Raw genomic sequence first — 22925 nt, 5'->3', positions numbered from 1 at the left:
GGTGGATCACAAGGTCAAGAGATCGAGACCATCCTGGTCAACAAGGTGAAACCCCGTCTCTACTAAAAATACAAAAATTAGCTGGACATGGTGGTGCGCACCTGTAGTCCCAGCTACTCGGGAGGCTGAGGCAGAAGAATTGCTTGAACCCAGAAGGCAGAGGTTGTGGATAGCGGAGATTGTGCCATTGCACTCCAGTCTGGGTAACAACAGCGAAATTCCATCTCAAAAAAAAAGAACATCAGCCATCAGTTCACTCCTTTTTTATTAAAACTGCTAAGGCCAGGGAGACATTTCAGGTCTTTCAAATTGCCTGAATGTGACTATTTTAACTAGAAGCTTCTCAGCTAGGGTTGAGGGGCCTCTCAGAATGACCTGGATGCCTTTTCAGAGCCCCATAGGTATAATAGAACTGAGGAAAGGGGCCCTGGTGTATGTATTTTGAAGGAAAAAATAAAAGAAAACGTCCTGGTGGTTTCTGATTTGGAGTTCCTTACTGTCCACCAAACCCACCACTTCAGGTAAAAACCATGACTTTAGTCAAATCGACAGGCCACCTCTGTCAAACAATCAGGCTGACTGATTTTCGTTTTACGAAACTGAATGGATGTTTGAATTAACTAAGATCACCAGTTATTTTGAAATCGTCTAGAAATAGTTCGGATGTGATTTGACATGGCAGGAGAAACTGTGACTCAGATCAGTTTCTCTCTCATTCCTCCCCATTTTCACCCACACTTTCCGATCCTTCTACCAGAATGAGACAAAAATCAGGGCATTTCCACCATATAACACATTTCTTACTTCTGTTGCTTTCATTCAAACCTTGCCTAACACTACCATTAAAACCTTAAAAACTGTCAATGAAAGGGAAGTTCTGTATGTCGGCCAGGTGGTGAAATGAGTGAAAAGGTGAATTTAAGGAGTCCTGGTTGGGGTATAGGGAAAATTAGTCACTCTTCTAAAGATCCCCAACATTCTCCATTTTCACATCACCCCTATGTCCTTCAAGCAGTCCTGAGTTGTTCATGGAGAAATTGGTCAGAAATAAACTATGGAAACTGGCACTATGCAAATTCAGACAAAGGAAAAGTCATTTCTTCAAGTTCTAATTCACTTTCAAAGTCATGAGGAGCCCCAGAAGTAAATAACAAATCTGAAACAGGTAACTGCCTCTCCCTGCACAAATTTTCCTGAAACTTAAAGACTTGAAATTTTACCAAAACTTAACTTGAAAGAAAAAAAAAGAGTTGTAAATATCGCCCTTTAATAATTTTATAAATCCTGTCCTATGTTTTTCTTATCTACCTCAACTTTTCTCTCTCCTTCTCTCTCTCTGTCTTATATAAACATTTTGAAGCCTTCTCATCCAAACCACACTTTTCAGGAATCACACTGTGGAAAGGGAGAACATAGCACCTTCATCTGATGCCTTCTTGCTATATCATAACATCATGAAGGGCATTATATAGCAAGAGGACAAGCACATGCATGTCAGCTCAGGTCTCTCTTCTTCTTATAAAGCCAGCAGTCTGATCATGAGGCCCCTACCCCGATTACCTTATCTACATCCTTTACCTCCAAAGATCCCACTCCAATCAACACATGAATTTAAGGATTAAATTTCCAACACATGAAATTTGGAGACATAATCAAACCATAGCAAACATCAAGGAAAACAGAGGAAATTACAAGAGTAAATCTGGCATTTAGATGGCCCAAGTACGGGAGATTGGCATTAGTATATCAATAATTATTCACCAGTTGGCCTGTTTCAGGAAATGTTTCTGATTACCTGAAATAAAGGGCAAATCCAAGAGCAAGGTCAGAGAAGAGACATAAATAGATTATTTCAGAACCCATCTTTAAGATTTAAGCTGATGTTTTCAAAGTATGATCAGTGAAGTCCCAGTATCATAACTGTCTTGGGTCCTTATTATCAATGCAGATTCCTGAACCCCACCCTTGAGTTACTAAATCACATCACTGAGAATGAGGCCAAAGAATACACCTTTTACAAGTTACTCAGAGTATACTTATGCTCATTAGAGTCGGAAATCACTGAGTTAGGCAATAATAGTTATCACTTTTGGGTAGTTCTCTTAACAAGGTAAGATAAAGTGATATCGTTATCTGAAAATTAGACTCTGGGAAAAAAAAATTCCTGGATCTATCATTGAGTTGACTAAGTCAGACTTGTTATTTCGTTCCATTATTAAAATAAGAAGAAATGAACTGAAGCCCTCCAGGACTGGAAAATAAACTGTCTGCAGTGGAATGGCAGAGTAACTTCTTTGGATCTGTGATAAGACTGGGAAAGCCACAGTGGATTACATCGACCAGAGGTCCATCAAGTGACACGGTGAATCAGTTAGCTTTTGTTGCATAGCAAACCACTCCAAAATGTAGTGACCTGAAATACTAATCATTTATTTGTTCAAGATTCTGAGTAATGTGGGCGGTGTTTTTGGTTTTGACCTGGCTCAGATGAAGATTGGTGGTCTGAGATGGCCTCACTCACATGTCAGGAGACTTGGCTGAGCCTGGCTTGTGTCTCTGCTCCTCAGGGTCTTCTTCAGCAACCTAGCCTGAGCTTTCTTACGTGGCATCCACGCTTCAAGGCAGCAAGTGGGAACACACCACATCTTTCAAGGAGCAGGCTTAGAACTTCAAAACATTGCGGCTGGGCACAGTGGCTCATGCCTGTAATCCCAGCACTTTGGGAGGCTGATGTGGGCAGATCACCTGAGGTCAGGAGTTCAAGACCAGCCTGACCAATATGGTGAAACCCTATCTCTACTAAAAATACAAAAAAAGATTAGCCAGGCATGGTGGCACATGACTGCAATCCCAGCTACTCAGAAGACAGAGGCAGGAGAATCGCTTGAACCCGGGAGGCAGAGGTTGCAGTGAGCCATGATCACACCAATGCACTCCAGCCTGGGCAACAGGAGCAAAACTCCACCTCAAGAAAAAAAGAAAGAACTTGTACAACATCACTTCCGCTATGTTATATATTGATCAAGGACAACCCAAATCCAAAGAATGGGGAAGAAGGCTGTATCTCCTGGTGAAAGGAGAAGCAAAGAACTTGTAGACACTTGAAATTATGCTTCATAGAGTGCACAGGAAGCGATATGAGGAAATGCTGAAGCACAAATTGTTCTGAAAACACAATCACAGTGGATAGTACCTCTGTGCCCCTATACCCACACTTAGCAATGTGCTGGGACCTAATAACTCTTATTCTCCCCACATTCTTTTCAGTCGCATATCTCTCTCCTTTTGTTGCATTCTCCTTTTCTTTTCGAAAACAAGAAAGCCTCTTTATATTGTTAATATTATCAAGACTGGAAAATCTGCTAATGGCCACACTTTTCCCCAAGTCATCCAACCTCAAAACTTCTGAGTCAACTGTAACTTGTCTCTCATGCTTTCCCTCACAATCAGCCACTGCCTAGCCCATGGATACTGTCTGTCCAATACCGTGATGCCCCCCATCATATCCCGGCTGTGTACTCACCAACACCCTTACCTCAGCTCCCACTATTTCCCCACCATTTACTAGTTATGGGATATTGGTAACTTCCTTTGGGTTTCTATGCTCCTGTTTCCTAACTGTAAAATGGGAAGAATAGTGTCCTCGTCTGTCAGAGTTGCAGTGAAGATTAAATGAGATATTTTGTATGAAGTATGTAGCACAGAGCCTAGCGCATTAGCAAATGCTCACTGACCATAACCTGTCAGAGTCACCCTGCCATAATTCCTCTTCCTTGTTTACCTGATTGTTTCTCCTATTCAAAACACATCAGCGAGTCCCCCAAGGCCCTTGAAAATAAATTCCTCAAGCTGACATTTAAGGCCTTCATATCTGACCCTATTGTACCTTTCCATTCTTTCTTGCTTTTCCCCTCAAAATGCCTATTCTTTTGATGAAGACCCTCACACTTTTCCCCCTAATTGACACTCAACCTTCAAAACATGCACCCACACTCAGTCACCAACTGCCCAGACTGCCTTAGCCCATTTTGTGCTACTAAAACAGAATACCACAGACTGGGTAATTGAGAATAAACAGGAGTTAATTCCTCACAGTCTTGAAAACCGGCAAATCCAAGATTAAGGGACCATCAGGTTTGGTGTCTGGTGAGGGTCTTCTGCTTCCAAGAGGGTGCCTTGAACACTGCATCCTCCAGAAGGGAGAAATGCTGTGTTCTCGCAGGGCAGAAGGTTAAGCAGAGAGCCCATTCCCAAAAGCTCTTTTGATTTCAGCATTACTCCGTTCAAGAAGGCAGTGTCCTTACGGTCTACGCATCCCATCAGACCCTACCTCTCAACACTGCTGCATTTGGGATTAAGTTTCAAACACACGGTCTTAAGAGGGGACAAACATTCAAACCGTAATAACTAGTGTCCTCAGGTATACAAACAATTCATAGTCCCTGTCTTAGGCAGATCTGTCATCGCAAAAAAAGAAAAACCCAACACTTCTGTTATACGTTTTCTCATTCTCCTTTCTGCAACTCCAGCCTCAGACAATCCTTTCTTCCTTGGAACACCCAAAATAATCCTTCTCTCATGACACACTGTGCTCTGTATCACAATTCTGACTGATCAACACACTACATGCTGTCTTTCCATCCAATTTATCCGGCTATGTTTAATTCAGTTCCATGTACATAATAGACACTCAATAAACATTTCTGGAATTGAGAGAACACTAACCTCTGCATTATCAGCATACTAAACCCAGCCCATATCAGGCTCTAAGGGCTATATTTTGGCCCAAAATTTAGCCAAGCTGATGTAATAATGCCCCATATCATGAGTAGGTTCTGTATACTTGTATCAACTCACAAATGCGCACAATTCACTGCCTCAACCTCTTTCTATATAGTGTTGAAGAATTCGTGAGAGCAAGAGGTTCTCAAAGGTCTTGTTCACACCTGATTTTTTGTCCCTTTGCACAAGACCTGTGGGTACACTATCATCTCTGACTGGTAGTAGTTTAAATTTACCCAATGGTATTTAAATTTATCTGATAGCATTTTAAATTGATCTAATTTATTTAATTTACTTAATCTAATTTAATTAAACATCATCTCTACCTGATGTTATTTGATTTCACCTAATGGTATTTTAAATTTATCTCAGTCTGGAAGTTAATCAGAATCAATGAAATTGGTTTAGGGCAGTGTTTCTCAAAGTGTGGTTCCCTGGACCAGCAACAGCATCAGGATACTTGGGAGAAATGCAAATTCTCAGACTCAAAGCTACCTACTAAATTGGAAATGGAGGGAGTGCTTGACCAGCTTTCGTTTTCACAAACCCTGCAGGTGAGTCAGATGCATGCTAATGTTTGAGAACCACTGGTGAAGGGATTGACTGAAATTGTTTCTGGACAAATAAACTGGTAACACAGATGGGAGATAAGAAATTTTTTGATGAAAATGAACTATCGCTGGGTTATGGTTTGCATAGATTTGCAGGAGACCAGCCGAGATAGCAGATGAATGTAATGGCTGAGACCCAATTCTATGATTGGCCAAGGTACAAGATATGCATCTGTTTACTCTGGAACTAAGGAGATAGGGAATGTGTCATAATGTGACACTGTCAGCATACAGAGTTATTTTTAGAGCTGGGTATTTGCTTCACAAGTAGAAGAAAAGGATTGAGAATACACTCAGAAGAATGCAGTATATAAATGTCTTAGAATTGTGGGTTTTCCCTTCACAATGGGAAATTCAGAAATAAAAAGAATTGCACAGTACCTCACACTACTGTGGAGACAGCCAGCCTCACTGGCAGGTATTCAAGCATGTTAATCGGTGCTTAGGTGGCTCAGGAGCCTCACCTGATCCGAGATGGCCGCTGGTGGCACATGTGCAATAGGATTATTTAATTAACCTCTACAACACCAAAGGGCCAAGACACCCCAGAGCCACTTTTTTGCTGCATAACTACTTCTTATCTTCATTAAGTCTAGTGACAGCTTTCCTAACAGTGGGAAATCATGCCTTAGCCTATGCTTGACTACTCGCTAAGCCAAGTTAAGCAAAATCTGTGGCTTTCCAAAAAATATGCAGTAGGGACAGGTAAAAGTTTAAAAATTCATTCTATACAGAGTGCTATTGGCTAAGCTCCTTAAGGATTTTTAGCGATTTCTTGGAGAATCAAATTGGCTGCGGAGATTTAGCTATCTATTTTAGAGATGTGTAGGAGACATTCTGCAAGAAAGAGTAAGCATAAGAAGATGCAAGGAACTTCCAGGCAGACAAGAATTTTGCACCTACATTTTTAAAAATCAAGGTGTAAGTGAGTATGGTCAGGTCTACAGTTGGAGGTCAAAGTAGAGTTAAAATCAGAAGTAGCTAACTTTAAATTTATCACAGTCTAGAAGTTAAGCAGAATCAATAAAATTGGTTTAAGGCAGTGCTTCTCAAAGTGTTGAGAACAGGCCGGGTGCAGTGGCTCATGCTTGTAATCCAAACAGTTTAGGAGGCCAAGGTGGGAAGATCATTTGAGGCTAGGAGTTCAAGACCAGCCTGGGCAACATAGAAAAACCATGTCTCTACAAAAAATGAATAAATAAATAAATTTAATTAGCCAGGCATTGTGGCATACCCCCGTAGTTCCAGCTACTCGGAAGACTGAGGCAGCAAGATCACTTGAGCTCAGCAGTTCAGGGTTATAGTGAGTTATGATCAAACCACTGCACTCCAGCCTGGGCAAGAGAGGGAGACTCTGTCTCTAAAATAAAGAAGAAAACGTAGCTATGTAAAATTATGAGTTATAAAGCATTGTAGAGAAAACTCTCGATGACTCTCAGAAAATTATTAAATACATTACATTCTGCATCCAATGTAGATTCTATCTGCCACCAGATACTCTTAAGAGTGACATTCACTGACAAGTAGCTTGACATAACTTTGGATCCTAGGGTCCCAGTAATTTTAGGAATAATTGATTTTTTTTTTTTAATGAAAAGAGGAAGAATTGATTTTATAATGTTCTCCTCCCTTCCTCTTTCCCAGTTCCACCTCAATTAAAATCTAAAACACAAGAACAAATACATTTTCAGAAGGGGAAGAATCTCTTATCCTTGACAAAGCTACAGAAGAGCTATCAGTACAGTTAAGAACAGTGTGAAATCCTGCCTCAGGTTCTCTGCCACCCCTTCTCACCTTGTAAATTCACAGTGATTTATCCAGTACACAAATATTCAGCCTCTCACAAGTGCTAGATAAATGCTGTGCTGTTAACTGGGGATACATTTAAGAAGTTTGCAATCCAATGTAGTCAACCAAACTTTCCTAAGAATCGCCTGAGGCACTTGTTAAAATACCAATATCCAGGCCCCATGCCAAACTTTCTTAATCAGAATCTCTGTAAATGGAACCTTAGAATCTGTGGACCTCAGAGGCCACTGTAAGTATTAAAGCCCACTGATTTGTATTAATGGGGAAAGCTTAGCCCCTGCAAATTAAAATGGCTTTGTCCTCAGCCAAGAGGCTACTTCCATGGATAGTAAGCTACATATATGGTGGTTTCAAGCAAATGCACCCACCACTTTGGCCTTGCGCAAAGACATGCAGTTTCGGCAAAAGCGAAAACAAACCACTAGAGAAAGGTACAGACCACTTGGCCTTCAGCTGTGACTCATGGACATGAGGGAGGTGTCATCAGAAGGGGCACAGTTTGCTGCAATTGTACTTAATGTGTGTGTTTGGGTAAGTTGGAAGTTCCCATGACTCAGCAGATTATTAAACTGGAGGCAGTAATTCAGTAATTTGGACGCCTTAATTTAAGAATATTCAACTCAAGGGCAAAATATATTTAGATCTAATTTTATATCTTTTGGACTTTAACATATCTGGGCTTGAAGTTTTAAGAGTTAATTATTGAATTTTAATCTCTCCCTGGGAATTTGATAATGGGAGAGATTTTACATCAAACTTTGGCATATCTCTATGTTGTTGGCATTTTATTATTAGATTTTGGCATCTCCTTGCAGATTGTCCAATATGTTATGTTGGACAACAGGGCTAGAAGGAAAAGGGGTTCAATTTCTTGGCTCCTCTGTGTCCCCAACAGCCTTGTGGTATAACAAAAGAAACCTGCTAAAGCTTAATCAAGTGATTGTTCTGACTGGGTCCCCTGCAAGTTAAATGACTCTGGCCTAAATGGCACTGGCAGGGGGCTGGGATGAGAAAATTTAGTAATGCAGTGGTTTTGCAAAACCAAATAGATTTATATCTGGGTCTTAAAAGACACAGCCCAGGCCAGGCACGGTGGCTCACGCCTGTAATCCCAGCACTTTGGGAGGCCGAGGCAGGTGGATCATGAAGTCAAGAGACCAAGATCATCCTGGCCAACATAGTGAAACACCCTCTGCTAAAAATACAAAAATTAGCTGGGCGTGGCGGTGCACACCTGTAGTCCCAGCTACTCAGGAGGCTGAGGCTGAGGCAGGAGAATCACTTGAACCCGGGAGGCAGAGGTTGCAGTAAGCCAAGATCGCGCCACTGCACTCTAGCCTGGCAACAGAGTGAGACTCTGTCTCAAAAAAAAAAAAAGAAAAGAAAAGAAAAGCAATAATATATAGCCTTTGGGAAGCCATGTTTCAAAGATTCACTGACTCCTGTTGTCAGAGTAAGACCCAAGAATGGGATTGGGAGCCAGAGAGTCCAATCAATGGTTTTAAATGAAAGGTTCTTAAAATATAAAATGCAGAGCAACAAATCAGTACCACCTAGGTAGTTGTTACTCATTTCTATGTCTAGTCAAGTTGTTGGTAGGATGTCAGAAAAACTCTGTCAGCATGGTGATCCAAAGGTGCAGGGCTAGAGGTCACACTGCAGTATGAACGTGTCCTAAGGCTATAATCTATTGTTCAAACTACTTGAGTTAACCTCAAGGGTCGGCACACAAACTCAGGCTTTCATGGTAACCTCAAGGATACAAGCAATCAAGATGCAGAACAAAGCAGGTAAGGGTGAGATACCCTGTGTAACTGTTCAGGCTCTTCCTCCCCACATTAAACACACACTCTGGCCCAGAGGAATAACACATGGTGCCTCTAAATGAGGTTCTTGTATCACATCACACTTGGGGGACTGTTTAGGTTTTGAAAGTTGTAGAGTTAACATAATCCCCTTTGAGAATCATGCCTCATAAATGTATAGAGTCTAGGTTTGTTGACCATAAGTAATCCTAAGCCAGGGATCTCCAAATAAGAACACCCCTTCTTTAAAGACTCTCCTATCCCAAATATCATTAGCCTACCAGGAGGTCCAGTTATCATCAGCATGTTTACAAGGAGATTAAGCCAGGTTACCTGATTTCTTTTCTGGAAGCATTCCCCCAGGAATCAGGAAAGATGTGGCTCACAGGCTAGCTGCCTTATCTCCTTCCTCTCCACCAAGACACTTCTGAGACAGAAAAGAAAGATACTATTAACAATTATGCCAGCCAGGCATGGTGGCTCACACCTGTAATGCCAGCACTTTAGAAGGCCAAGGTGGGCAAATCACTTGAGCTCTGGAGTTCCAGACCAGTCTGGGCAACATGACAAAACCCCACCTCTAAGAAAAACCCAAAACATTAGCTGGGTGTGGTGGCATACTCCTGTAGTTCCAGCTACTCGGGAGGCTAAAGTGGGAGAATCACCTGAGCCCAGGAGGTCAAGGCTGGAGTGAGCTGTGATCACACCACTGCACTGCAGCCCAAATGATAGAGTGAGACCCTGTCTCAAAAACAAACAAACAAAAAATTATGCCAAGGCAACAGTTGAAAATTCAGACTAGCCCAGATAAACCTGGATAGATGGCCACTGTCTTAGTTCATTACAGCTGCTATAACAGAGTACCATAGACGGGTGGCTTACAAACAACAGAAATTGTTTCTCACAGTTCTGAAAGCTGGAGGTCCAAGATCAAGCCCCAGTAGATTTGGTGTCTGGTGAGGGCCCGCTTCTACGTTCAAAGACCAGCACTTTCTCACTGGGTCCTCACATGAAGAAAAAATGAAAGCAGCTCTCTGGGATCTCCTTTAAAAAAGCACTAATCGCCAGGTGCTGTGGAGCATGCCTGTAGTCCCAGCTTCTCCCGAGGCTGAGATGGGAGGATTGCTTGAGCCCAGGAGTTCTGGGCTGTAGTGCGCTATGCTGATCGTGGGTCTGCACTAAGTTTGGCATCAATATAGTGACCTACTGGGAGTGGGGGGCCACCAGGTTGCTGAAGGAGGGGTGAACCGGCCCAGGTAGGAAACAGAACAGGTCAAAACTCCTGTGCTGATCAGTAATGGCACTGCGCCTGTGAATAGCCACTGCCCTCCAACCTGGGCAATACAGCAAGACACTGTCTTTAAAAAAATAAAAAAAAACCCATCTCTACTAAAACGTAGTGGCAGGTGCCTGTAATCCCAGGTACTCAGGAGGCTGAGACAGGAGAATCCCTTGAACCCAGTAGGTGGAGGTTGCAGTGAGCCAATATCACACCACTGCACTCCTGCTGGGCAACAGAGTCAGACTCCATCTCAAAAAAAAAAAAAAAAAAAAAAGAGCACTAATCCCATTCATGAGGACACCACCTTCATGACCTAATCACTTCCCAAAGGCACCACATCATAATACCATCACCCCCAACATAAGGTTTCAACATATGAGCTTGGGAGGGGACACAAACATTCAGACCCTGGCAGTCACCCTATCTATGGCACCCAGCACTGGAAGTCTGTGGGTAGCAGAGGAGAAATAAGGCTTGAAATGTAGGGAATCAGAAGGTAGTCTGTGAAAAATTATTTTCATCTTCAAACATCTAAAAGTGTAACTGGAGGATTACAATTGTAACTGGAAATTATTTTAATCTTCAGACATGTAAAATTGTAACTAGAGGATTCTCGTTGAAGCCTAGTCAAAACAAAAGTTCTTTTTTTGGCAGAAATATACTCAATAATGCATGACATATAATTATAAATGCACTCGACATTTTTTTCTTTTTTGATAAGAATTGCACAAAATAGAATTTATCATAACTCCTTTATCATAGGCCAGACTTCTATAGTTGTACTAAATGAGTTTGTCTGTGTGTGACATCACATGATTTATGCACTCCAAGCTCTAATAAAAAAAAAAAAAAACTTTGATCAGTCATGCCAGAGGAAGGACTAAATTATCTTTCTATTCTCACTGTAGAAATTGATATTACAAATTCATTGTCATGTAAAGAGGTAATCAAAGCATAGGCTGCCCCTAAGAAGAGTAGAAAAAATATATAAATATATCCCAGAAAATACATTAATAAAAATATTACGTTGCTTTCTGAATTTTGCGACTTCTGTGATATTTCTCAGCTTTTTGAGCTTGCGATGTCTGTGATATTTCTCAGCTTTTTGAACAGCCACCTGGTAAGGTAGGAAAAACAAAAGCAGCTGGAAAGTCGGACAGACTTGGTTTGAATCTTGGTCTTCCTGAGGGACTGTGTTAAAGGAAAAATCCTGTCTTCCCGGGTCCACAAGGGGCGTGGTTTCAAAGGCAAGAACTTCCCAGCGCCATGCCTCTATCCACCTCCCCATCCTGGAACCTAGAGTTCTTTGTCTAACTTTGCCCCGCGCAGCTAGGTAAAATGTCAAGCTGCCCCTTTGTTTAAAGAAACGCCGCCAACAGCTCTGGGAGGAAGGGCCTCTGTTCTGGGCAGGACAGCCAATCCAGCATCAGAGTCGCTCCAGAGGCAGTTTAAAAGAACTCCTCTCATTGGACAAGAACATAAATGAGGCGGGAATAACTTCAAAGTCAAAACTCCACTGCCCCTTAGCTGCCCAGATTTCCCTTTGGGATCCCCTCTCACAACAACCTGGGAGCTATCTTTCCCTCTCTACCTGTGCGGATATCCCCTTCGGATTCCCCTCTCACAGGAGTGTGAGAGCTTTCTCTCTCTCTGCCTAATAAATCTTTTTTTGCTAAACTCTTTGGGTCCGATATTTACTTGAACCGTAAGCTCACCACGCCGCCAGGGCCCCCTTCCCCATTCCTGGGGCAAGGGAGGCCAAGAACCTCAGGGCACATCCCATTGTGGAGGGAGCTGAGCCCCGTCCAGTCCTGCAACCCAGTTACACTCGCATTTACTAACCGTGCGACTTTGAAGAACTCCCTCTACCTCTTGGTACCTTGGCTCCCCAATCTGTAAAATGGAGAAAATAAGAGTAGCCTACATCATAGTGACATCATGAGGGTTAAATAAGCGAACACATTAATTGCTTAGTGTGGCCTGGTACAGAGTAAGGGCTCAATTAATGTTAACAATTAGGTGGGGAAGAGACCTCTCTTAACCTCCATTTCCACCCTTACAAAATGAGGAAAATGATACCCATTTTACAGAAATGCAAAGGTCGAGTCCCTGGGATGGAGTGAGTATCAATAAATGAGAATGGCCAGGCACAGTGGCTCACACCTAGAATCCCAGCATTTGGGGAGGCCAAGAAGGGTGGATTACTGGAGGTCAGGAGTTTGAGACTAACATGGCTAACATGGTAAAACCCTGTCTTTACTAAAAATACAAAAATTAGCTGAGCATGATGTGCGTCTATAATCCCAGCTACTCAGGAGGCTGAGGCACGAGAATCGCTTGAAGGCAGAGGTTGCAGTGAGCCCAGATTATATCACTGCACTCCAACCTCAGCGATACAGCAGGGTCTGTCTCAAAAAAATAAATTTAAAAAAAAAAAAAAAAACAGGCCGAGCATAGTGACTCATGCCTGTAATCCCAGCACTTTGGGAGTACAAGATGGGTAGATTACAAGGTCAGGAGTTCAAGACCAGCCTGGCCGAGATAATGAAACCCTGTCTCTAAAGAAAAAAAAAACAAATACACAAGAATGACTGTTCTGGTCTTCAAATAACAGGTTCCAGTGAGCCAGTGAGTCTCTCCTCTCAGCTTCCTCTGTGAAGGATCCCACCCCACCTGGGCGGTGGTCCCGAAATGCATAACAGCACCCCCTGCTCCCAGCCTCCCTTCCTGTGACCCATCATCCCCTCAGACTCCTAGTGACTCTCTAAAAGTCTTTGGATATCATGGTTACTTTATTCACCTCGTGTTGAATAAAAGCACCTAACTAGCCTTAGGGCAACAGGATTTCTGCCTTTTTACATTTTATTTCTCTCATGGTTTTCCTTTTTTCTTTCAATCTCTTTCAAGTTTGCAATGTTTGGTTTATTATACTAGGTGTGAAAAAAAAAAAAGATGAGTTGTTAATTGGAATTCTTGGGATCTTCCCATGCCTAGAATTAAACCATACACTTGGGTCCCAAAAAGAAATGGGTATTGATTCCACTTTAACTGTCAAGGATGTTCTCTGACTTCCAACACGCCCTGCATTCCCTTCCCCAGCAGCCAGAAAACAGCATGTAGGTAATTCGGCCTGACTTACCTAATGGAATGGCTTGACGCCTTCATTTAGAAAGCAAAAGCACTAAACTAACACACTGAAGTGAGGTCATTTCAATGTTGTACTTGGAGGAAACTATGAAAAACTTGATTCTTTCACTGAGCTTCAATCTCTGGTGTCAGTTTAATCCATTCATTGATTTTTATTCATTTACAAACCATTAAGGCCCTGTGGGTTATTCTGATAGGCACTCCTCAGAAACAAGATCAGAGAAGCCAAATTTTACTACCAAGTTTCTGAATTTAGAAGCTTGGTTGCTGAAAAGACACAAGATCCAAAATTAAAGAAGAGGTGGGGAGAGAGGGGAGGGGATGGTGGAGGTGGGACATTGGCTCTGTAACCTGTCGTCATCCTTCTACGTACCTGACAAGAATACTGCCAGCTCTGAACTCATCTTTAGGACTCTTGCCCAGGCAAAGGTTTTTGTTTTCAAATGAAACAGACCCTGATAGAACAACAGCTCTCACAGAAGGAAAGTCACCATTATTATTCCAGGTAATTCCAAGGCATCGTCATATTGAACTGTTTCACCCATACATCCAAGTGAGAAAAGTTCATTGTTTCACCACTCTGCTCAGTCTGGCATATTGAGGGGTTGGGTCTGCTACCATACCACATACAAACAGGCCCTGTGATACCCTCTAGTTCAGGGGCCCCCAACCCCTGGGATGCAGACTGGCACTGGTCTGTGGCTGGTTAGGAACTGCACTGCACAGCAGGAGGTGAGTGGCAGGCCAGTGAGCATTACTGCCTGAGCTCCGGCCTCCTGTCCTATCAGGGGTGGCATTAGATTCTTATAGGAGTGTGAACCCTGTTGTGAACTGTGCCCTCAAGGGTTCTAGGCTGCAGCTTCTCATGAGAATCTAATGCCTGATGATCTGCGGTGGAAGAGTTTCATCCCAAAACCATCCTTCCATGATCTGTAGACAATGTCCCTGGGAACTGCTGCTAGTTGTTCCTGGACTCTGAGCTGAGCCCCTGGCCTCATCTCTGGGCTTGCCTCTCAACTGAGGCTGTTTCTTCCTGACTGTTGACCTCGTTCTCAACTCACATCTGGGTCCTGATGTTCAACAGCCCCACGGGCACTAACATATTCAAGGAAAAGCACCCAAAAGCCTTGTGCTAAAATAGTATTAGAGTTGAATATCATTTTTGTAAAAAAAAAAGTATTAATATGAGTATGTATATATATATATATATATACACATATATATTTACTGTTTGTATGTCTGTGTGTGTGTGTGTGTGTGTGCGCGCGCATATACTCAAATCTGTGTGTTTGTATATATGTATTCCACTCTCAGGAAAATCCTCAGTAAATGGGCTTCTGTCTATGACTTCCCTGGATCCACAGACTGCATTCCAGAGTTTAAAGCAGGCTTGCGATACCCTTGGGGTGGCAGGACTGTATATATACAACCCTGCAACTGGGTTGTGTATATATGTGTGTGTGTGTGTATATATACACACATATATACATATTTATATATATATACACACACATGCACAAACACAGTATATATATATATATGTATATAGCCCATACATATATATACAGCCAGCATATATACTTTACAGTGTGTGTGTGTGTGTGTGTATACATAGCCAGTACATATATATAGAGATATATAGATATAGATATAGATACAGCCAACCAGATATATAGGCATAGAGTCTAAATATTAACTAAATCATGTAGTTTAGGTAATTTGTGTATATTTCTTACTTATTTCTGTGTTTTTTTCAGAGTCTATTTCAGGCTGTCACCTCCAGGACATTGCCTATGCTATCAAAGTGATGCAAACTCCTGAATAGACATGGAATCTATTTGTTCCTGCCCAGGCTCTCCTAGATTTCTAGGCCATCTAGGCTCTAAGACACTTCACAAAGCAGGTCTTTTGATTCCAACTGCAACCCCAAGAATAATCCCAAGCCTGCCTAAAACCCCAGAAGATAGTCTGCAGATCCAAATAAGTCATAGACAGAAGCCCATTTGCTACTGATTTTCCTGCGAGAGAAAACTGGGGTCCTTTCTCAATGAATAGAGTGGAGTGCACCATTGCCCATTGCTAGTAAGGAAAGGGTAGGACTAGTTTTAGAATCAAACAGACTCAGGTTAGACTGGGCTCTGCCACTCACTAGCAGTGTGACATTGGGTAAATTAATCTCTCTCGGCCTCCATTTCCTAAGCCATAAAATGGGGAGAAGTCCATCTACTTCATCAGGTTGCTGTGAAGATGAATGAGATGAGATTGCAAAGTGTTCATCGTGGTGCCTGGCTATGCAGGAGCTCGATCAATAGCACTGATCAATACTGAAAACTATGGATAAGATCTGGTCTTTGAGCCATTTTACAGTGAAGCACAGCCTGAGCACTGATCACCCCCTTGCAGAAGGTCAGCTTTCTTTGGTAGGGATTAAAGGGGAGGTGTCACTTACCTTCCTCCTGAGCTATCTATTGGGAAATGCTCCCTGCTCTGGGCCAGGTCAACACTCACTCTGTAGCTGGTCACTGCCTGGTGCTCCTGGACACAGACTCTTCAAATAGGATGCCACTGCTTCTCCAGGGAAAAAGGCAGAAAGGGAAGGAGACAGGGAGCACCCCCTGTGCTGTGCTGCCTCTTCATTCTCTGCTTCACTTGGTATAAGGCTACAGGGGAACATGTGTCACATTTCCCTGGAAGTTTGGAGTAGTTAAAGGGAGTTAATACACTGGAACAGACCCACAGCCATGTACTGGGATGATGTTTCCCATAGCCTAGGGGAAAAGGACCCAGACAGGCAACTCACCTCAACAAGGGGCATATCCCACCTCCTAACTCCACTCTCCTGTCCTGAGGTCTGCCCTTCTCTCAAAAACACACCCTTTGGCCAGGTGCGATGGCTCATGCCTGTAATCCCAGCACTTTGGGAGGCCAAGGCAGGCAGATCACTTGAGGTCAGGAGTTGGAGACTAGTCTGACCAACATGGCCAAACCCCATCTCTACTAAAAACACAAAAATTAGCCAGTCATGGTGGCTGGCACCTGTAACCCCAGCTACTTGGGAGGCTAAGGCATGAAAATAGCTTAAACCACAGAGGCAGAAGTGGCAGTGAGCCCAGATTGCTCCACTGCACTCCAGCCTGGGCAACAGCGTGAGAATATGTCTCAAAACATACAAACAAACATGCGTTTCCTCCTGTTCAAGCTGCTATCAAAAAACAAAACAAAACAAAAACAGAAAAACACAACTTTTCTTGAACTTCTGCAGCACAGACAATGCTATCAAGTCTTGTTTTATTTTCCTCTTCCCAAACACGTAAGAAGACTCCCTTCTCAGCCTTCCAGGTAGGTATTGTGAGGGCCAGGCAATGGGGTTCTGAGCAGTTGGATATGACTGTATGTGATGTCTGCCACTTCCAGGCCTGGTCATAAACCCCCTGCAGGAGAGTATCCGCTCCCTCTCTTCTCTGGCCGCAGTTCCTTGAAGGTGGCACGTTTTAGGAGGCACTGCTACAAGATGGAGAGGTGCTGCCCACTCCACATCAGAGTTTGTGTTGTGAGGAAGGAGTAAACCCTCACAATGCTACACCCCTGAGGTCCCAGGGCTATTTGTGACCACACCATAGCCTTAGTTACCCAGACAAATATCACCTCAGAGTAAGACTCTTCATGAACCCTTCAAGAAACCCTGCCTTCAGGTGTTAGGCTTCTTCCAAAATCTATATTCTTCTTTCTAGCTGTACATTTTACTAAATCTGAATTATTCATCTTAAATAATGCCCCAAAGAGAAAAGTGAGACTTCGGCAGAATAATGAGTGGTGACTTCGGCACTTTAAGCTCCAGCAAGATAGAGAAAAACATTGGCATTCTAGATCCAGACTCTCCATTTTTTTTCTCACTTGCATGGATATGTTCACACATAATGCTCCCAACAGTCCCGCAGGTAAATCCCTCTCTCTCTCTCTCTCTCACACACACACACACACACACACACACACACGGCTAGTGGTCTCAGACCAGGAATCACAAATGCGAACGCATGAAGTGGCCATACAGAAAATGCCAGTAATGAAGTTGACCGTGCACAGTCATGCAAAAGTGGCTGAGCCATACCTTGTCTGAAGGAAACAGCTCTTACCCTGTCTTCCCAGCCATTACCATGCAAGCTGCAGATCAGTGTGGCCAGATCTTCCAATCCTTTAAAAGAAACTAAAATCAGCCAGGCACAGTGGCTTACACCTGTAATCCCAGCACTTTGGGAGGCCAAGGCAGGCAGATCATGAGGTCAAGAGATAGAGACCATCCTGGCCAACATAGTGAAACCCCGTCTCTACTAAAAATACAAAAATTAGCTGGGCATACTGGCATGCGCCTGTAGTCCCAGCTACTTGGGAGGCTGAGGCAGGAGAATTGCTTGAACCCGGGAGGCAGAGGTTGCAGTGAGCTGAGATCGCACCACTGCACTCCAGCCTGGCGCCTGGCGACAGAGTGAGACTCTGTCTCAAAAAAAAAAAAAATTAAAATCTAAATGTATATAGAAACTCTCCAAAGTTTTATAATGTGGCAACTATGTAATTCACATTTAAAAAGAAAAAGAAAATAGGCCAGGTACGGTGGCTCACACCTGTAATCCCAGCATTTTGGGAGACTGATGCAGGCAGATCATGAAGTTAGGAGTTCAAGACCAGCCTGACCAACATGGTGAAACCCCATCTCTACTAAAAATACAAAAATTAGCCATGCGTGGTGATGTGCACCTGTAATTCCAGCTACTCAGGAGGCTGAGACAGTAGAATCACTTGAAACCAGGAGGCAGAGGTTGAAGTGACCCGGGATCACCCCATTGCACTCCAGCCTGGGGGACAGAGCAAGACTCTGTCTCAAAAAATAAAATAAGTTTTGCATGCCAAACACAACTGAGCTGCCAGGTGTGCCCATGTTATGTAGGGCTGCCATTTTGCATCATCTTCCTCAACCATGTGTGATTTATTTAGCCCCTGCCCTGGAGTTTGCCAGGCGCCTCTCTCCCAGGGAAATGAATACCTAATTATGCAGGGTAATCCTTTTTCTTCCTCACCTATCCTCCCCATCTGCAAATTCAAATTGCACCCGCATGGCCGCTGGAAATAAGAATCCAACCCATTGATAAGTCATCTATATCTTACATCCTGACTGTGGCTCCCTTAGCTACTCCCAGGCAGCCTCCAGCTTTTAGATTACCATATTCAAAGACTCCATTAAATTCTTAACCAGCACTGCCTTTGCTGCTGCCTCTCTGAGGCAAGAGAGGGGCATTCCTGTGGATGGCCTCACCTCTCTCATCCAAATACTCCTGTGAGCAACAGCCTACAAGTGTGAAATAATGGTCAGGAATTAGAACTGTATTTTCATGCCTGCACTACAATTTTTCTGAGAACAAGGCTAGCTAGCTTTTAGAAGGATCAAACAGAATTTGAAAATCACCCTACTTTATGTGCCAAGAGCTTTAAGAATATCAAACATTTCTTACCATTTGCAAGCAAATGGGTCAGAAGATTTTTCCGCGATTATCTCCTCCAGAAAAGAGCAGTTTGAAACCAGAGAAAATGGGTGTTACTAAGAAAAAAAAAAAAAAACTACCTTAAGAGAATAAGAAAGTCAGTCCCTGAGATATCTCAGAAATTGAGATGGAATAACTTTCTTCTACCACACATGTGAGCTCCAAGCCCACGAGAGGCTGCATTTCAAGCAGAAAGCTCTTTTCAAAGCACAAATGTTGGAAAATAGACCAAGACATCAGCGCATTCTAAACACAGCTGTGTTTGTCCACACCTCCTCCTGCCAAACTGTGTTTGATTTAACCTGGCAACCCAGGGGTGAAAGGCGGCTGCATCCAATTATTCAGTCTCTGAGGCTTCTCTTCACCCAGCATTATTTTAATGTTTGATGGAGTAAATTGACCTATTATTAAATGTTGCAACCAACAGAGAGGTTTTAATAACCTTTTGGAGTTTTGTATTAAAAGTGTTTTTAGAGGGTTGTAATTTGTATTCATCCCAAGAAAAAAAAAAAAAACAATGGTCACTATTCTGGGTGTCGTGTGCTGGGGTGAGTGTTACCACCACTCCGCTCCAGTCTCTATATTGCATGAGTCACAGCTGTCTCTGGGATAATGTATTTATTAGCACTGGTGTGGGGGGGGGAAGAAAGGAAAACAGGTTGTAAGATTTGCCAATCACTTGGGCTCTGCAAGTTGGATAGTTTAGCAGGCTTTTTTGAGTGTTCTGGGTCACCTAGGAGTGAAGAGCCCACAGAAGTTGTCAGGGAAGCATAAAGCCCCAGGTTGTCATCAGGATAATGAGCCGGCACCCTAGTTGGACTGGTTATCTCAGGCCTGCATCACAGGCAGAGGAAGTTTACAAGAGAGCTCAAGGTGCAGTGTCAGCATGTCCCTAGTTAGGGCCTGAGGGTACAACTGACTAAGCATCAGCATCCGATAGATAACAACAAAAGCCATTATCTCTCTCCCGGCTGGGCTGCCAAGTGCCGGGGCCAGGATTGCCTGGTGTTTGCAGTTTCCATAGCAGCACTGTTTTGTTCTAGCTGGCAAAGTACACGGAGAGGACGGATAAACATTGCAGGAAATGACACGAACGACCCAAGTACTGAGCCTGGGATTTCATGGCAGGCTCTGCCCTTTGTGAGTCAGTGGCGGAGGTGAGGACAGACACATTTCAGGAGAGGCCTGGAAACTCACAGCACCTTCAAGCACAGCACCTGGCCAAAATCAGCCATCCCTGCAAGGCTAGAGCTCTGGGCCTCTACTCCATTTCCCAGAGCAGTGGAAACACACGCAGTGCATTCGGAACACCGTTAAAATGTGGAGAGAGACCCTGTGCAAAGTGAGGGGTGAGACTGAGGTGCTGCTATATTGGGCTGCCCAGAACTCACGGAAGCCCTGGCTCCTCTTTCATCTCAGCGCTGCACAGCCACAGCAGGGTCTCTGAGGTCCTGGTCACTGATTTGGAACATCACGCTCCGTGCCTGTGTGTTTATGGATGCAAGGGGCCAACACCTCCACCCCTTGCACTGGAGACTGCTGGGGAGGGTTTAAATTGAGGGGGTGATACATTCTTCAGGTCCGTTATTTGCTGGGCATACAGTTACTACTTGCTACTAAGTAAGAGGAAAGAAGACCTGGTCCCAGCGTTATGTACTAATTGCGTATTATGGTAATAGGTCTAATTCCCTTCAATTTCAGTTTTCATCTGTTGGATAGAAACTGAACTAGTTGTCTCAGAATAGGAAGCAGAGTTCTCTGCCACTAAGGAAGGCCAGCAATTTCTTGATATTACAAAATCAAAGCACCTCAATGGTGTTTTCAGTGTTAAAGAACTAAATCAGGTCGGGCACCATGGCTCATGCCTGTAATCCCAGCACTTTGGGAAGCAGAGGTGGCACATCACCTGAGGTCGGGAGTTCAAGGCCAGCCTGACCAAAATGGAGAAACTCCGTCTCTTTAAAAAATACAAAATTAGCCAGGTGTGGTGGCATATGCCTGTAATCCCAGCTAATCAGGAGGCTGAGGCAGGAGAATTGCTTGAACCCAGGAGGCAGAGGTTGTGGTGAGCTGCGATTATGCCACTGCACTCCAGACTGGGCAAAAAAAAAAAAAAGGAAATGCTCTATAGATTCTGAATTATTTTTACGCCATCCTCTCACTATCATCATCGTCTCAAGCTGGCACATGGGAAAATGAAAGGTTACATTAAGCTTTATGGTCATAAATTAAGGGTGACAGGTCACGAACTCCAAGTTCTAGCCACAAATTCATCCACTAGTCTAGATGATATTTCCTGTTCCCAACCCTGCATAAACATAGAGGGTTTAATGCAAGTTCACTGGCGGCCTCCATCCTCCCTGTTCTGGGTTATGGCTGCTATAATATTACTTCTCCTGTATGGATTCAGCTAAACATACCCTGTGTAACCTAAAGCATTCTCTGGCAGAATATCAGTGCCTTTGGACTTTCGGGTTAATGGGCCTAAATGTTTTTCATTTAGGTAAGCCAGAAAATATTATGGTCTCAGCTAGACCTAAATGATGAAATTTTTAAAAGTAGGAAATAGATCTAGAGTGGAAGGAGTTGAGGGAAACTCACATAGATAAATCTCCACAGTAAACAAAGGACAAGTGTACTAAGAGCCAGTCTTAGCTTTGATTTTAAAAGCAGATTTCACTGGTCTTTGTTTGTCTAGAATCATATCCAGTTGCCAGGCACATTGTAAGTACTCATAATTATCTGTTGAATTAATGATACTCTCAGGGCTCCAGCAACAGAATGAAAAGAAGCATCTGTAGTGTGGTGGAAAGCACCTGTGACTCATGCTGCTCAGCCTCTGGCCTGCTCCTCCTGAGTGCTGGCGGGGAGCCCAGCCTCCAGGGGCATGTGGTTTCCTGGTCACTGTCCTGCTGCTACCTGACTGATGCTAGAAACCAAGGTAGGTCAGGCCTTGAGGTAGAAATGAGGCACAATTTCTACTCTTGTGTTCCAGGACTAGGTGAGAATATATGTCTTCCTAGTTATGGGTTAAAAGCAAGAACTCTAAAATCTTATCTCCCTGCAGTCTCTCAGGAAACAAATGTGTCACCATCTACGTCATCTCAAGATCATAGCAGCCCTCGGTTTGACTTTACACAAAGCACTCCCAAGACTGAACTGGTGGGAGAAAAAAACCACATCAAACAAACAAAAAGCCCCTGACATCTAGGTCCTTATAGTTTGATATTAATCATCATCTAAAGAGCATTTAATAACTGTCATGCACTGTGCTAAGCACATTACTAACATCTCATTTATTCTTCACTCCTGTAAATGGAGAGAGCTCAGAGAGGTGACATAGCTTGCTCTGGGTCACACAGCTAACAAGTGATGAAGCCAAAATTGGAATCCAGGTTTGACTGACTCCAAATTCCAGGCACATTCTTTATCATTACAGCAGGCTGTCCCCTCCAGCCTAAGGCAAGAGACAGCACACGTGCTGCACACACCATAAAGGAGCCTACGGCGTTTCATCCACCACTTCCCAGACAGGCAAGACGGAAACACATTTGAAAGGCTCAGGATTTTTTTTTTAATTTTTTTGAATAGGTAAAACATTTACAGGTTTCAAAAAATCAAACAGTCTGCAGAGGTTCAGTGAAACATCTTATTCCCATCCTGTCCTCCATCAGCTCTCTATACTCTTTATTGCATTTGTAAGGTATCTTCAGATTTCCCTTATGCAAATACAAGCACATGTGAACATATATATTTTTCCTTGTTTTTCATGAAAGGTAATGCATTGTACATACTGTTCTGCTCAGAGGCTGAACACTTTTCTTTTTCCATTTGCCATTTCATTTAACCAAAGACTTGTCAGTCTTTCCATATCAATGCATAGAGAACTTTTTTTTTTTGCAAGAGTATAGCTTAGCCTTTTTTTTATTGCAATAAAGTGTAGCTTAGCATTTCA

The 22925-nt window shown here is 43.2% G+C and overlaps 1 long non-coding RNA gene across 1 annotated transcript in view; it reads right to left on the bottom strand.

The window, feature by feature from the left end:
- LOC108590812 (uncharacterized) overlaps window positions 1–14913 on the bottom strand; it is a 64320-nt gene extending 49407 nt beyond the window's left edge. Inside the window, exons 1-3 of the long non-coding RNA XR_013533374.1 lie at window positions 12132–14913; window positions 11316–11406; window positions 9341–9434 (exon numbers count right to left, since the gene is read on the bottom strand). This is a non-coding gene — a long non-coding RNA (uncharacterized LOC108590812). The remainder of the gene's footprint in view (window positions 1–9340; window positions 9435–11315; window positions 11407–12131) is intronic.
- Between the last annotated feature and the right edge of the window lie 8012 nt (window positions 14914–22925).

Source organism: Callithrix jacchus, chromosome 3 (assembly GCF_049354715.1).
Source record: "Callithrix jacchus isolate 240 chromosome 3, calJac240_pri, whole genome shotgun sequence".
NCBI classification, from domain to species: Eukaryota; Metazoa; Chordata; class Mammalia; order Primates; family Cebidae; genus Callithrix; species Callithrix jacchus.
Note: the sequence above shows the minus strand (reverse complement) of the source record. Positions and strands in the feature narration are given on the sequence as shown.